Here is a 13,502-nt window from a genome sequence, read left to right as displayed (position 1 = left end):
GAGCGATTGCGGCGCGAAAACAAGAGCAAACTGCACGAAAAACTGCAGCGAGCGGCCCGAAGCGTTGCGAGGGCGGCTGCTCTGAGGAAGCCAACAAACATGGCGGCCCCGCCGCGGAGTTAAAGGGACCGCGGCGCCGCGGGTGAGGGGAGAGAAAAAAGAGGAGGGCAGCGGAGAAGGAGGGAGCAGTTGGCTCTACCTTAGTAATTTTAGGGACCTTACTGCCGGCGGCTGCCGGGCTGCCGGCGCATTTTGCTTCAAAAGTTTGCGTGGTTTTTAGTAGTTTTGTTACCTTCATTTGTCGGCCTTGTACATAGTTTTTTAGTGACTTTATATACTTTGCATTCTTACTTCGTTTACATTAGGTTTGTTGTGCAATAGTGCCATGTTCGCGAACATTTGCCGCGATGCGTGCCTTGGATTTGTTTGTTTTGTTACTAGTGCATGAATGCACCCTGCTGTCTGATCTTGTGTTACGAGCTGAGCGCTAATTTACTTTTTCTGTCGTAAGCAACGCTCGGCAGTTTTGTTTAATAAGTAAAAGATGTAACCTTGTCGTCACTAACCCAGACTTCCTATCTCATTAGCAATGTTCTCGGTCTGTACAAATGTTTCTCGAAAGAAAAGCATTTCCACACAAAAGAATGCATAGCAAACTTTGAGGCATTCAATTCGCTAACACTCGTCTGTGCAAGTCACTTTGCTGACTGTTTTTTCGAAGCTTATGCTTTCTAGCTTATTGCGGAACACAAGTTCGCTCCTTCCTTTCAGAACTTTAAGTTGCCCTTGAGTACGTGACATCGCTGCGCTGTCTGTTGTTTATGCTTTTATAGCTTATTGTGTGAAAATGTTTTTTGCTATAAACCGCATTGTTTTAGGAACACTCCATCATCATTGAGGACATGACGATATGTATTGAAATATTCCCTTCGTGGCATTATTGACTCGTTAACTTGACAACATGTAGTGTATTTTGACCAATGTGAAGTAGTCAGCTGAATAAATCAGTGGTGGAGCAGCAGCATCATGCTCATAAACAGGTGTGCTTTTTTAGAGACTTTGAAACACTGCTTCATTTCAGTAGGTCAAGCATGCCCGGTCAAGTATCTTCATAGCAATGGCTTGCGAGTATAGTCGATCATAGCAAAACGCCCTGTTAAACTGAAGCATGCAACATCGAAGTGGTAGTTGGATTTGGCTGGGAGGGTGGGACATTTCTGGGAAAGCAACTCATTCGGAAATTGGAGCTTCCCGAATGACCTTGAGTGGCTGCACAATATTGCGCGAGACGCACTTTTCCTCGTTCTGTGCCTATGTAACGTTACTCTGTTGAATGAACCAACTAGCCCAACAGCAAGTTTTTTTACCCAGTTGAAGTTCCATGAAAACGAACACAAGGTAGCTGCGAACTCGAACTTAAACTTGGTTAGAATCCTAGCGATGGGCATGTATTAATGCGACAAAAGCTCCATCGCTCCCACTTTGAATCTTTGCTGAAGCTCTATGTAATAAGCGCACAGGAATGAGGTCAACTGTAACAAACTAAACACACGAAATTTATAGCTTTAGCTTCGGTACCGCAGCCGCGGCGATCATCGGCGGCGTAGACGGTCGGATTGCATAGCGCGATCGGCGTCGCCGCGGGGGCTCACTGCGCGTATCATATTTGCGAATTTCTAAATCTGAGGCTTCGCCAGAGTCGCAAGCCCAACTAGATAACCTTCGCTTAAACAAAGCACAATTTTACGCTGCCTTGCACGAGATGAAAGAACTGCTGCAACAACACGTAAATTCATAACTGCTGCGGCACGACTGGCTCCATCGAAGCGTTAATATCATGCAAAGGTAAGCGAAGAAAACTTTCACACGCGAGTGCAGCAGCCACATTGTACGTCAGGCTAAATATGAGTAATAGCAGAATATTCTATGCGCTATCATCAACTGAATGACTCTGCTTGAGCTTTAGTTTCGGTACTGCAGCCGCGGCGAACACCGGCGGCGTAGACGGTCGGATTGTATATAACTCGCGCGATCAGCGTCGCCACGGGTGCTCACTGCGCGTATAATATTTGCGAATTTTTGAATCTGAGGCTTCGCCAGAGTCGCAAAACCAACTAGATAACCTTCGCTTAAACAAAGCACAATTTTACGCTGCCCTGCACGAGATGAAAGAACTGTCGCAACAACAGGTACATTCATAACTGCTGCGGCACGACTGGCTCCATCAAAGCATTGATATCATGCAAAGGTAAGCGAAGAAAACCTTTTCACACGCGAGTGCAGCCACCACATTGTACGTCAAGCTAAATATGAATGATAGCAGAATATTTTATGAGCTATCAACAACTGCCTCGAACGGGTACCAGGTTCGGCAGAATGCTTGCGCGCGGGTGGCGCGGGCATGAAATGCCCCCGCGCTGACAACGGCGACCATAGCGGCAACTTTTGTCCCTGTATGAAACGGGAGCCGGAGTTTCGTGACCAGAAAAGCATTGAAGGACTCTGGTTATAGCTACACCCCCTACCAGCGGTGGAAACCAACTTTGCAACGCAGCAGCCTGTTCATGCCACAGGGCATCCACAGGGCAACACCAGAGTTTGATCTTTTGTGCCTTTCTGCTGCGCCTGCTCTTCGCAAGCTTTTCTTTCCTCCATGGCTCTTCATTTGCTCCCTGCACTCCCTCTCTACCGAAATATCGGGTTGCGGAAGCGTAACCTAGCGGTCAAAATTTGCATTAAACCAGTTAGTTGAGGACATAATTTCAGATTTTCGCGGCTTCATGTGGCGCAAAATGGAAACTTCAACAGAAGAGTTTAAAATCGCCCTACGCTCGGCGGAAAAATGGCAGAACGGCCCTACGGCCCTACGACAAGAAAAAAATTCCGAAAACGCCCTACATGTAGGGCGAAAACCCTACAGTTGGCAACACTGGTCTGAGCGAGGAGATGACAATGCTCGCCCCCTGGCGCGCTCGAAGTAAAGCAACCGTAAACGTTTTAAAATGACCGATAGACGACGCAAAAAAAAAAGTAGGGGTGGGGAGGGTGTTACGTATTCGGCGGCTGGACGACCGACGGGTGCCGAGGAACAGACGACGCAAGCAGTGCCAGGAAGACAATCCCGTTTATTCACTCAGCGACGCGCTTTTTGTGCGCTGTCGAACCAGTCAGAGGGTGGCAAAAACAAACAAAAAAGAGGAGCCGATATCGCGGCAAGCAGGCAGGCTTATCAGACAGCCAGACGAAAGAGCATGGCAGGCTCAGCGAATGTTACAACTCGGCCAAAGCTACCCATGTCGGAAGGCGTTCAAGAGGATGACGCTTCTTGAACAACTGAAGGTAGGACAGGTAGCCAACATTCGAGGCTAGTTTATCCCAGCACAGCGCTGACTGCACGTTTCCAACGTTCACAATGTCCTTGTGCTTGGCATGGGTGAAAACGCCGGGGTGCATGGCGGCACATGCGGACACGTTGAGGTAGGCACCCGCACACTGGACGAAGATGGCACTTTGCGTCCTCAGGCAACAACAACAAGCCCGCAGAGTGTCTGGGGCTCCGAAGAGGAGGCGACGATGAGAACGGGCTTTGGTCGCCGATTGCCGCTTGGATGCCGCGCATGTAGCGAGAAGGTACTGGCAGTAGACACCTGGCGCAGGGTTGAAGTCGTCAGGTGGCACGAGAGGATCTGAAATAGCGTAGTGAACAAGCGGCAGGAGCGCAGTAACTACGTCAGGAGCAACCTGACGCCCAAGCTTGGGAAAGCCCGACTGTTGAATTCACTGGGAGCAAATAACACGAGACCAAAACTAGAACGGAAAAGCTTTCGCCGGAATGCATGCACACACCATAGGAGGGAGAGAGAAAAAAAAAAAAAACACTAGGGAGTGCGGCTGAGGCAGTCAGCATTTGCATGGTGTTTGCCTTTCTTGTGCCGCACTGTGAAATCAAATTGTTGGAGTGCGAGGCTCCACCTCATCAAGCGGCCATTTTTGTTTGAAATTTGGTTCAGCCACACCAAAGGGGAGTGATCGGTTTCGAAAACAAAGGAAGACCCTTTCAGATAACACGACAGCTTTTCGAGGGCCCACACCAAGCATGCGCATTCTTTTTCCGTTGTGCTGTATGCCTGCTCACGAGACGTGAGCTTTCTACTGGCGTAGATAACAGGGTGTTCCTCGCCTTTTTTTGTTCACTTGACTTAGAACGACGCCCATCCCGCGATCACTGGCGTCACACTGAACTAGAAAAGGGAGGGAATAATCTGGTGCCGCGAGAACCGGTTGACTGACAAGAATATTTTTAATCTCGGCAAACGCTGCCTTTCGAGCCGTATCCCAACGCACTATAGTTGGTTCGGTCTTGCGGAGAGCGTCTGTGAGGGGACTAGCAATGTTTGCGAAGTTTGGAATGTAGCTTCTGTAGTATTCAGCTAAACCCAAAAATGAACGCAAGTCGGTCTTTGTTTTCGGCAAAGGAAACCTGGTGATAGCCTCAACCTTTAGTTCGGAAGGACGTCGCTTCCCTTGGCCAACAACATGCCCCAAGTAGTGGACGTGGGTGTTCGCAAGACGACATTTAGTCATTTTAAGAGTCAAACCTGCTTTACGTAGTCGAAGGAAAACATCCTGTAGATGTTCCAAATGCTGTTGCCAAGTGCTCGAGAATACCGCGATATCATCAAGGTAGGGAACAGCGAATGACTCTGTGCCTGCGAGCACCTGATTCATGAGTTTTGAAAATACGAATGGTGCGTTCTTGAGACCAAAAGTCAGCACAAGAGGGCGATATGTGCCCGTCGGAGTCATGAAAGTGGCTAGCTGGCTGGCGTTTTCCGTGAGTGGCACTTGCCAGAAGCCGCGGACTAGATCCAACGTGGAAACATACTGTGCCGCGGAAACTTTTTCGATCAAAGCTTCGACATTAGGAATGGGAAACAACTTGGTCTTTGTAATCGCATTCAATTTTCGATAATCAATGCAGGGTCGTGGTTCCTTGCCAGGGCTTTCTACGATAAACATCGGTGACACGTATTCGCTCTCCCCTGGCACGATTAAACCCAGTGTCAACATGTTTTGAACGCAATCGTTCAACAGCTTCTCATGACGGGGTGAAAATCTGTGCATCCTGGTTCGGAAGGGTTGGTGAGATGTCAACTCAATGTCGTGTTCGACAAGGTTTGTTCTGCCGGGGTGGGGACTGAACAAGTCGCTGAAGTTCTGGATAAGCATTTTCAACTGCTTCCTTTGTTCGACTGTCAAAGAAGCTTGTGTAGCTACAGACTCAAATATGTCTTCAGTTGACGGGGAAGAGCAAGGGGTCGGCACTTGCGGGACTGGAACATTTATCTCCTCTGGTTCGTTTAAGACGATGCTCAGCGTCTCCGTGCGTTCGATAAACGGCTTCATAAGATTGCAGTGGTAGAGTGTCACATCGTTGCGTTTGCCGGGCGTCGTGACCAAATAAGTGGTGTTGGAGAGCTTTTGTTTAACCGTGACAGGCCCATCCCATGCTACTTCCAGTTTGTTTGCCTTTGACGACTTCAGAATGAGCACTTTGTCGCCTTCCTTGAAGGTTCGTGCACGTGCGGATCTGTCGTAGTACACTTTTGCGCGTTTTTGAGCTTCCGCCATGTTGATCTGCGCCAATTCCTGCGATTCACGTAGGCGCTTCAACAACGTCAGCACGTACTCGACCACCGATTTGTCCACAAATTTGTCCTCCCACTTTTCCTTCAACAACGTTAGAGGGGAACGAAGCGCTCGGCCGTAAACGAGTTCCGCCGGCGTGAATCCAGTCGCTTCGTGAGTGACGGTGCGCAGAGCAAAGAGCATCGCGGGAATAGCCGCGTCCCATTCGGTGCCCTTCTCGAAGCAAAGCGCGCGCAGAATGCGCTTCATTACTGAATGAAGTTTTTCGACCGAATTGCTCTGCGGATGGTAGACAGAGCTGTGGTGAATGGATATGCCGCACTTCTGCAAGAATGTCGTGGTAAGCGCGCTTGTGAAAACAGATCCTTGGTCGCATTGGATTTCTCTGGGGAATCCAATTCTGGCAAATACAGCGAGTAGCGCGTTTACAACTGCTGTGGAGCTCAATTCCGGCAACACCACTGCTTCGGGAAACTTCGTCGCAGGGCAAATGAGCGTAAGCAAGTACCTGTTGCCTGCAGCTGTTACAGGTAAAGGGCCTACAATGTCGATTACTAATCTGCGAAAAGGTTCGCCAATCAAAGGTACTTCGACCAAAGGCGCCTTGAGTCGTTCGTTTGGCCGTCCCGTCCTTTGGCAAACACTGCAGGAACGCACCCAGTTCTCAGAGTCCTTGAAGCACATCGGCCAGTAGTAGTCATTCAGCAGCCTGCTCTTGGTCTTGTTTATTCCTAAATGACCTGCCCAGCTGTCGCTGTGAACCAAACCCAGCAGCGCAACACGATACTTTTGGGGGACTACAAGCTGCTCGAAGCATCGGCCTTTTTTGTTCTTGAATTTTCTGTACAAGAGGCCGTCATTGACAATGATCGACACTGGTCCTTTTTGTTTCCGCCTTGATCTTTCCCAGCACGTCTGCAGTGTCTCGTCGTTTGCCTGCTCTATCTTGAGAGCGCTTTTGTCAACCTTGGCCAGAAGCTGAAAATTTTCACTGACTGGGCTTATCGATTCGCCTCCGGACGCGGAAGCGACGGGAGTGGTGTTATCAGTGCTTTCAGTGGCTGGCGTGGCTGGGGCGGTTTCGCTCGTTGCAGCAGCTTGCGACGGAGCACTGCTGGCACTGTCATCTGCAATTTCGGCGGCACGAGTAGCACAGGCTGTGTGAGCTCTGGTGTGGAACCTGGTGACTACCATTACGGGGTTCGCATTAAGTTCCATTCCTGCATTTTGCAAGTCCTTCATCGATCTGTTAGAAAAAATGTACGGGATTTTTCGAGGGAGCTTGTCCGAAACAGCCGCTTCAGTTTGCAATTTCCCGAAAGGGCCTTGCATTTCAATTCTCGCTACCGGCAAGCACTTCGTGTCGGGCTCTAGTGCCTGACGCACCCACACACACGATCCTGTGAAGTGCTCGGGCTTAACAAATGACGGGTGGACGATATCAAATGTTGCTCCTGTATCACGCAGAACCTTGCAACTGATGCCGTTTACCGCCATGTCATACGTGTAGGGCAGGAGCAAATCGCTGTCCTCTGTTAGCAAATTAGCAGACACATGTGGCTGCCTGCAGCCTGCTGCGATGTGGCCTGGTTGATGGCATTTATAACAGGTCAACGGCCGTTTTTCTTCAAACTTGGAACTCTTCGGTTCGCTCGGGTTGACCGTGTGCGCTTGGGCGGAAACGTTGTCGGGTTTCCCTTGGTTGCTTTCTCTCGCTCCTTTCTGAAATTTCTTGAAAGCTCCCGACGGTTTCTTTCGCAGGTCTTCCGAACTTTCCATCCTACGGGAACAGTACTCGTCAGCCAGACTAGTTGCCATTTGCAACGTTTCGACGTTTGGCTTGTCCTGAATCCACAGGCGCATTTGCTCCGGAATCGATGCATAAAATTGCTCTAGCGCAATCAGTTCGATCACACGTTGCTTGTCCTCGTATGCGTTGGCGCTTTTAAGCCATTCTTCTAACAAGCTCATGGATTTGTAGCCGAACTCAGAGTACGACTCCCCTTGACTACGCCTTGTGTTACGATACTTCATCCTCAGGGCTTCTGTAGACAAGCTGTACCTTTTCCTGAGCTGAAGCTTCACTTTTTCGTAGTCACTTGCATCTTCATCTGTCATTCTCGCGACTATGTCGGCTGCTTCGTTGGGAAGCAATGTCAACAGGCGTTGCGACCAGGTCTCTTTACCAAGTGCTGCCCTACTACACGTTCTCTCGAAGTTGACGAGATACAAAGTGATGTCACTGCCAGCCTTGAAAGGTTGCATGTATCCGCGCATGTCAAAGCTATCATTGCGTTCAAGGTTCTGCAGTTGCATCTCTTTCAACTTCAGTTCTACCTCTCGCTCTTTCAATTGCACGGAGACTGCCTTCCAACATTCCTCTACTTCGTCATCTTTCGCTCCGCATTTGGATATTGCCTCGATAATTTCAGGCTTACGCATTGACTTCTGCACTGTGATGCCCAACTCTTCAGCGAGTAACACAAGGTTGGGTTTCGTTAGCGACGTGAGAATCATGACGGCAGACAACAAAAGTGTCACACTTACACGTACTACTTAAATCTAGCAAAGTCAAAAATCCTCTACTACCAAGAAAACGTCGTTAATGCTCCCAATGAAGTCAAACAAGCCGTGCTCTCACCAAACGGACGCCAAGGGCCGCCGCCGACGCACGCTCCATACCGCCGCCACCGCTGCCACCAGCTGTTACGTATTCGGCGGCTGGACGACCGACGGGTGCCGAGGAACAGACGACGCAAGCAGTGCCAGGAAGACAATCCCGTTTATTCACTCAGCGACGCGCTTTTTGTGCGCTGTCGAACCAGTCAGAGGGTGGCAAAAACAAACAAAAAAGAGGAGCCGATATCGCGGCAAGCAGGCAGGCTTATCAGACAGCCAGACGAAAGAGCATGGCAGGCTCAGCGAATGTTACAAGGGGCAGCTACTAAGCATCACCATCAGTGGGCACTTACATCAAGGCGTTTCTTTATGGATAACGTATATTATTATAGCCTACATCACAGAGGCCGCATGTGGGCGGGCACATATTGGGAAGAAACAGAGCACAACACAGCGACATACACTTTATCAATGGCACTGCCAACGCACAATACACGCAACACACAACATCGCAAGGATAATACACCACAACATATAGTACACACTTTACACATGTCCGCATGATCACAAGCCACAACTAAGCATTGAAACGGCGACAAAGTATTTATAACCCTGATCGCCGAGAATGCAGGTAGGAACAGTGAGATCGTTGCTTGTTTCGATACCCCACGGCAGTGCGTAAGCCTTAGGTGGGTTTTGTTATTTTATCAAATAAAACTCGTGCAATTGCAAAGTTTTATTAATTTGAGGTTTTGTAAGAAGCAGTGAAATAGCTCAAAGAAGAAAAAACGGTTCACGAAACAGTGCGGCAGGTATGTTTGGGTAATGATACTTATTGCCTCGCCTTCGCTATTTTACCGTAGAGCGCACCGCTGGTCTGGCAAACCATTCAGCGAAGATGTTACCGAATGGGGGCCTTTTGTTATTGTTATTGGTAACTGATGCTTCAATATGCTGCGGTCCGTGCTCGTTGACGAAAAAAGGGGCAGTTTGCTATCATCGCTGACCTCTTTTACCCTTGGGCGTCAGTATAAAACGTCCACAAATGCAGTGGTAACGTTGAACAGGGCGCAGGCGAGTCGCACACAGCAAGCAAGCAGCGGTGCCCACAGAATGTGCTTCAAACACACGGCTGGCGAGCCGTGCGTTAGCGTGGCGGGCACATGGTAATAATAAAAAAATTCACCCCACCTCCCCGAAGGGAATCGTGAGGAAATGCGAATGCATTTCTTTTGCGCGAGAGTGCGCGGAATTTATAATTAATGAGGAGACGGTGATTTGTAGCGTAACCATTTATTTAACACCTGTTTGTGTTGTCGTTGTACTTGACGGCCACGATCACTGCTTGAGGTCGGTGAAGTGCACAGTCAAAGGGTCTTTGAGAAGCATGCGGGCGTGGGAGAGTGGGGCGAGCGTCGAGAGGAGAAGCACCGAAGCACCGCGCCTACCCTCGCCTGCACTCTCTCACACACGCGGGAGCTCCGGCGAGCTCCCGCGATGCGAGCGCCCTCACACGCCCGAACGCGCTCGTCCTCTCCACTCACTCGCCGCTGATCCGCCCGCACCACCTGCTCCGGTTGCTAGGGGAGAGGAGGAGCGCGCGCGCTCGCAGCTGTTGCTGTTGGAGAGGGGGTGAGAGTGGAGAGATAACACCTGCGGGCGCGTGGACGCCGCACGCCGCCTGACATGGCTCGACTAAGAAATGCATTCGCATTTAAAAGAAAGACAGCGAGAAAACAAGCAAGCAGCACATCACAGGGGAGGTGTTGGTCATAGTCGTCGTATGCGCCCGATCGGCGAAAGCCACAGTGCAACGATGAACGGTTTCGTTTTCGGCGTCTGCGCCGACAGCAGATCGCAGACGACAGGGGAGAATATTTCCTCCCCTGTTTCGGTGTTTCGTAGAGGCCGTACAGAGGGCGCTACGTGTAATTAGCTAAAGGGAGAATCTCGCTGGTCCGGGGGAGAAAACCCTCGATTTCCTCCTTCTTTCTACCCTTTTTTCTTAGAGTGTGAATGCTTATCTCCAGATTTGAATGCTGGTACCACCTTCCCGATTTTGAAGTCATCTGGTAATTCGCCGGTGTCCAAAGATTGCTGAAAGATTTTAGCTAACAGAATGGAACAACATACATTGGTGTTTTTTAGAAATTTCGGACTTATACCATCAACGCCAAACGCTCCCGATTTTTTAATAGAATTAATAATCTTAGAAATACCACCGGTGTCAGTTATTATTGGATACATAGGCACATACGTATTGCGGGGAAACTCTGGTAGTTGCGAAAATGACGGCTTTGTAAACGAATCAGAAAACACACTGTTTAATACGGTTGAGCATTCTTTGTCACCAATTGGTTCACCTTTAGGGCTTGTAAGAACTGTTCTATTGTTTTCGGGGGGGGGGGGCGGTTGAGAACATTCCAAAAATTTTTGGTGTTATTAGGCAACATGCTTGGTAAGGTGTTTTTAAGGAAATCCTTTTTTGCGGTTTGAACCGCTGAAACATACGCTTCTGCAGCTGCGCGGTACAAAGTCCACCGGTGTTAGCTTTGGGATTTTTTCGCCAGGCGATACAAGCGTTTTTTTCTGTTTGAAAGCCGTCGAATATGGGCGTTGTACCAGGGCGCTTTAGGGTTGTACGAGATTACACGTGCAGGAACGAAACGGTGGGTCAGCTCAAGGATTTTGTTTTTGACTAAACACAAGTTATATTCTACAGAGTGATTCTCAAAACCTGTGATATACGTCGTCAGGAAAGTGTGTAGCTCGTCATTGATTTTGGCGAAGTCCGCGTTCCGGTAATCACTTAAAATTTTGGTTGTTCTAGTAAGCTTTTTTACTGGAATTGAAATAGAAAAATTCAGTAATGAATGATCACTCAGCTTAGGCATGAACGTTATCGGAGAGCACAAGTCTGGGCAAGTTGTAAGAACTGGATCTAATAAGTTTGAGCTTGTGGGGGTTGTCCGAGTAGGTTGGTCTACTATTTGTGTTAGGTTAAATGTGGAGCATAAATTTATAAATTGCTCACAAATTGAAGAAAATGGGTTTGAATGCGGCGTCGGTTCGGTCCACGTAATCCCAGGGAGGTTAAAATCACCCAATAGAAAGAGGGGGACTGAAGGATAACGGGTTATTACAGAATTTGTGGTGTCGTGAAGCTCTGCGGCAAAAGAGGAGGAGGCATTTGGCGGTCGATAGCATACGGCCAAGATAAAGCGGCGATGGGATAGTTTTACGGATACCCACACTATTTCTAGATTTGTCGGAATATTGAGGGCAAAGGACTCAAACTGTTTACTTATCGCCACAAGCACGCCCCCGCCTTGCCTCGCTTCTCTATCGCAGCGATAAATGTGAAACGTGGTGGGTGTTTCGAAGATTTCAGAGTCACGTATATTACGGTGAAGCCATGTTTCTGTTAAAGCAACTATATTTGCGGAACATGAATTGATTGCCGCGGAAAGTTCTGTACGCTTTTTTATTACACTTCTAATGTTCGTAAACAGAACAGAAACATCCTGAAATGAGGATTGTGTAGCCACACCCGTCGCCAACCGTTATTGCGATGTGTTTTTTAAGTGCGAATGCACTTTATAAGCGACCCTGAATCACTCGTCCGCCGTCCCCGCTCCCCCTCTCCCGTAGCAACGGCACGGAGGAGGAGAGAGAGCGTGCGTAGCAACGGTCTCGGCGTAGCAACGGTCTCCTGCTCGGCGTAGCTGCGGGCGGCGCGCCGCTCCCTGAATCACTCGTCCCCCGTCCGCGCTCCCCCTCTCCCCTAGCAACGGCGCGGAGGAGGAGAGAGAGCGTGCGTAGCAACGGTCTCGGCGTAGCAACGGTCTCCTGCTCGGCGTAGCGGCTGGCGGCGCGCCGCTGCGCCGGTTCGCTTCGCGTTCCGTCCGCGTGAGGGCGCTCGCTCGTCGGCTCCGCATTCCGACGCTCGAGGGCGCTCGCGCGATGGCGCGCCGCTAACGTCCGGTTCCGTAAAGCAGTCGAGTTTCCGTAGCGCTTCGTCGTTCTAGATGGATCCTTCGCGGGCTTCGCAGTCAACTCCGCAAGCAACGGAACCTCAAACAACGAGGGTTCGGGCAAACTCGGGCATTCGCACTTTGCCATCTTCCCTCTCACTTGGGAAATGCTTGTCTTTTTTTGTGTTAGAAGTGCTGGCTACTGGATCCCTATGCTGGGTGGAGGATATGTGAGAGGATTTTGGCTGTGTTGGTGCAGGGGAATTGGTATCTGAAGCATGAGAAATCGTCCCCGGTTTCGACGACTTCGGCCATCAACGGATCATACGAGTAGTATTTCCCGTTCAATAATAGTTTACTGTATTTCAGTTTAAAGGAAGGGGTACCGGGCTGGGATTTCGCGAATTCGATTAGCTTTTTGTTAGCTATGCGCGTTCCAGGCGAGTAGTCTTCGCTAACACTCACATCCAGTTCTTTGAGCTTTGGTTTCGCTTGAAAAATTTTATCTCTTACTTTGAAACTAGGGAATTGCACAATTAAAGGACGACACTTTGTCTCATGAAAGTGCCCGATTCGATGCGCACGTTCAATGCAGCTATCGTCGATGCGAGTATCGGGACACGATGATAAGAGTTCTAATATTTTTTTCTCGCTTTCGGCCCAACTTTCGTTTTCATCGGGAATTCCATGAAACAGAAGGTTGCCGCGCCTGGCCCTGTCCTCTTGCTCATCAACACGATTTTGCAAAAGTACGTTTTGTTCCTGAAGCTCTTTTATCGTACGATCCGCTGACTTCACCACTCCGCTGATTTCTTCTAGATTTTGAATTTTTGGTTCAGCAATGGTCAGCCTGTTCCCGAAGCTAGCTAAAGAAGATTCAATGTTTCGTTGGCTGTTGCGAATTTCTGTCACACCTTTTTTTTAATTATTCGTGGCTAGCTGTTATGGCCGATGACTGTGCCTGAAGTTGTTTTAGAATTTGTAACATTTCACTGCTTTCGTCTAGTTCGGTCGATGAGTCACTCTCGGAGGGGTTAGGAAGTTTGCTTTTTTGTGAGGGCACCTTCTTTTGAGGACCGGGGTCGGCTTCTATATCCCCACCCAGTCGAAAATGTCAACAGGAATACGACAGAAACCCAACAAGAATTCCTGTCGTACGACACAATTTCTGTAGTTACGACAGAATTCCTGTCGTTACGACAAAGCTTTCTGTTGTTACGACACACATTTCTGTCGTAACGACAGAGTCAATCTTCTCAA

At 49.2% G+C, this 13,502-nt stretch overlaps 1 pseudogene across 1 annotated transcript; it reads right to left on the bottom strand.

Annotated features, from left to right (window-relative positions):
* Nucleotides 1-3,112: 3,112 nt before the first annotated feature.
* On the bottom strand, nt 3,113-9,090 carry LOC144156334 (uncharacterized; annotated as a pseudogene). The gene is made up of 2 exons (XR_013319747.1): nt 8,291-9,090; nt 3,113-3,686 (listed from the first exon to the last, which is right to left on the bottom strand). The product of XR_013319747.1 is annotated as an uncharacterized LOC144156334 (transcript).
* Between the last annotated feature and the right edge of the window lie 4,412 nt (nt 9,091-13,502).

Source organism: Haemaphysalis longicornis, unplaced genomic scaffold, assembly GCF_048455015.1.
Source record: "Haemaphysalis longicornis isolate Haplotype H1 unplaced genomic scaffold, Haemaphysalis longicornis Haplotype H1 scaffold_1, whole genome shotgun sequence".
NCBI classification, from domain to species: domain Eukaryota; kingdom Metazoa; phylum Arthropoda; class Arachnida; order Ixodida; family Ixodidae; genus Haemaphysalis; species Haemaphysalis longicornis.
This window is presented reverse-complemented; position numbering and strand designations above follow the sequence as displayed.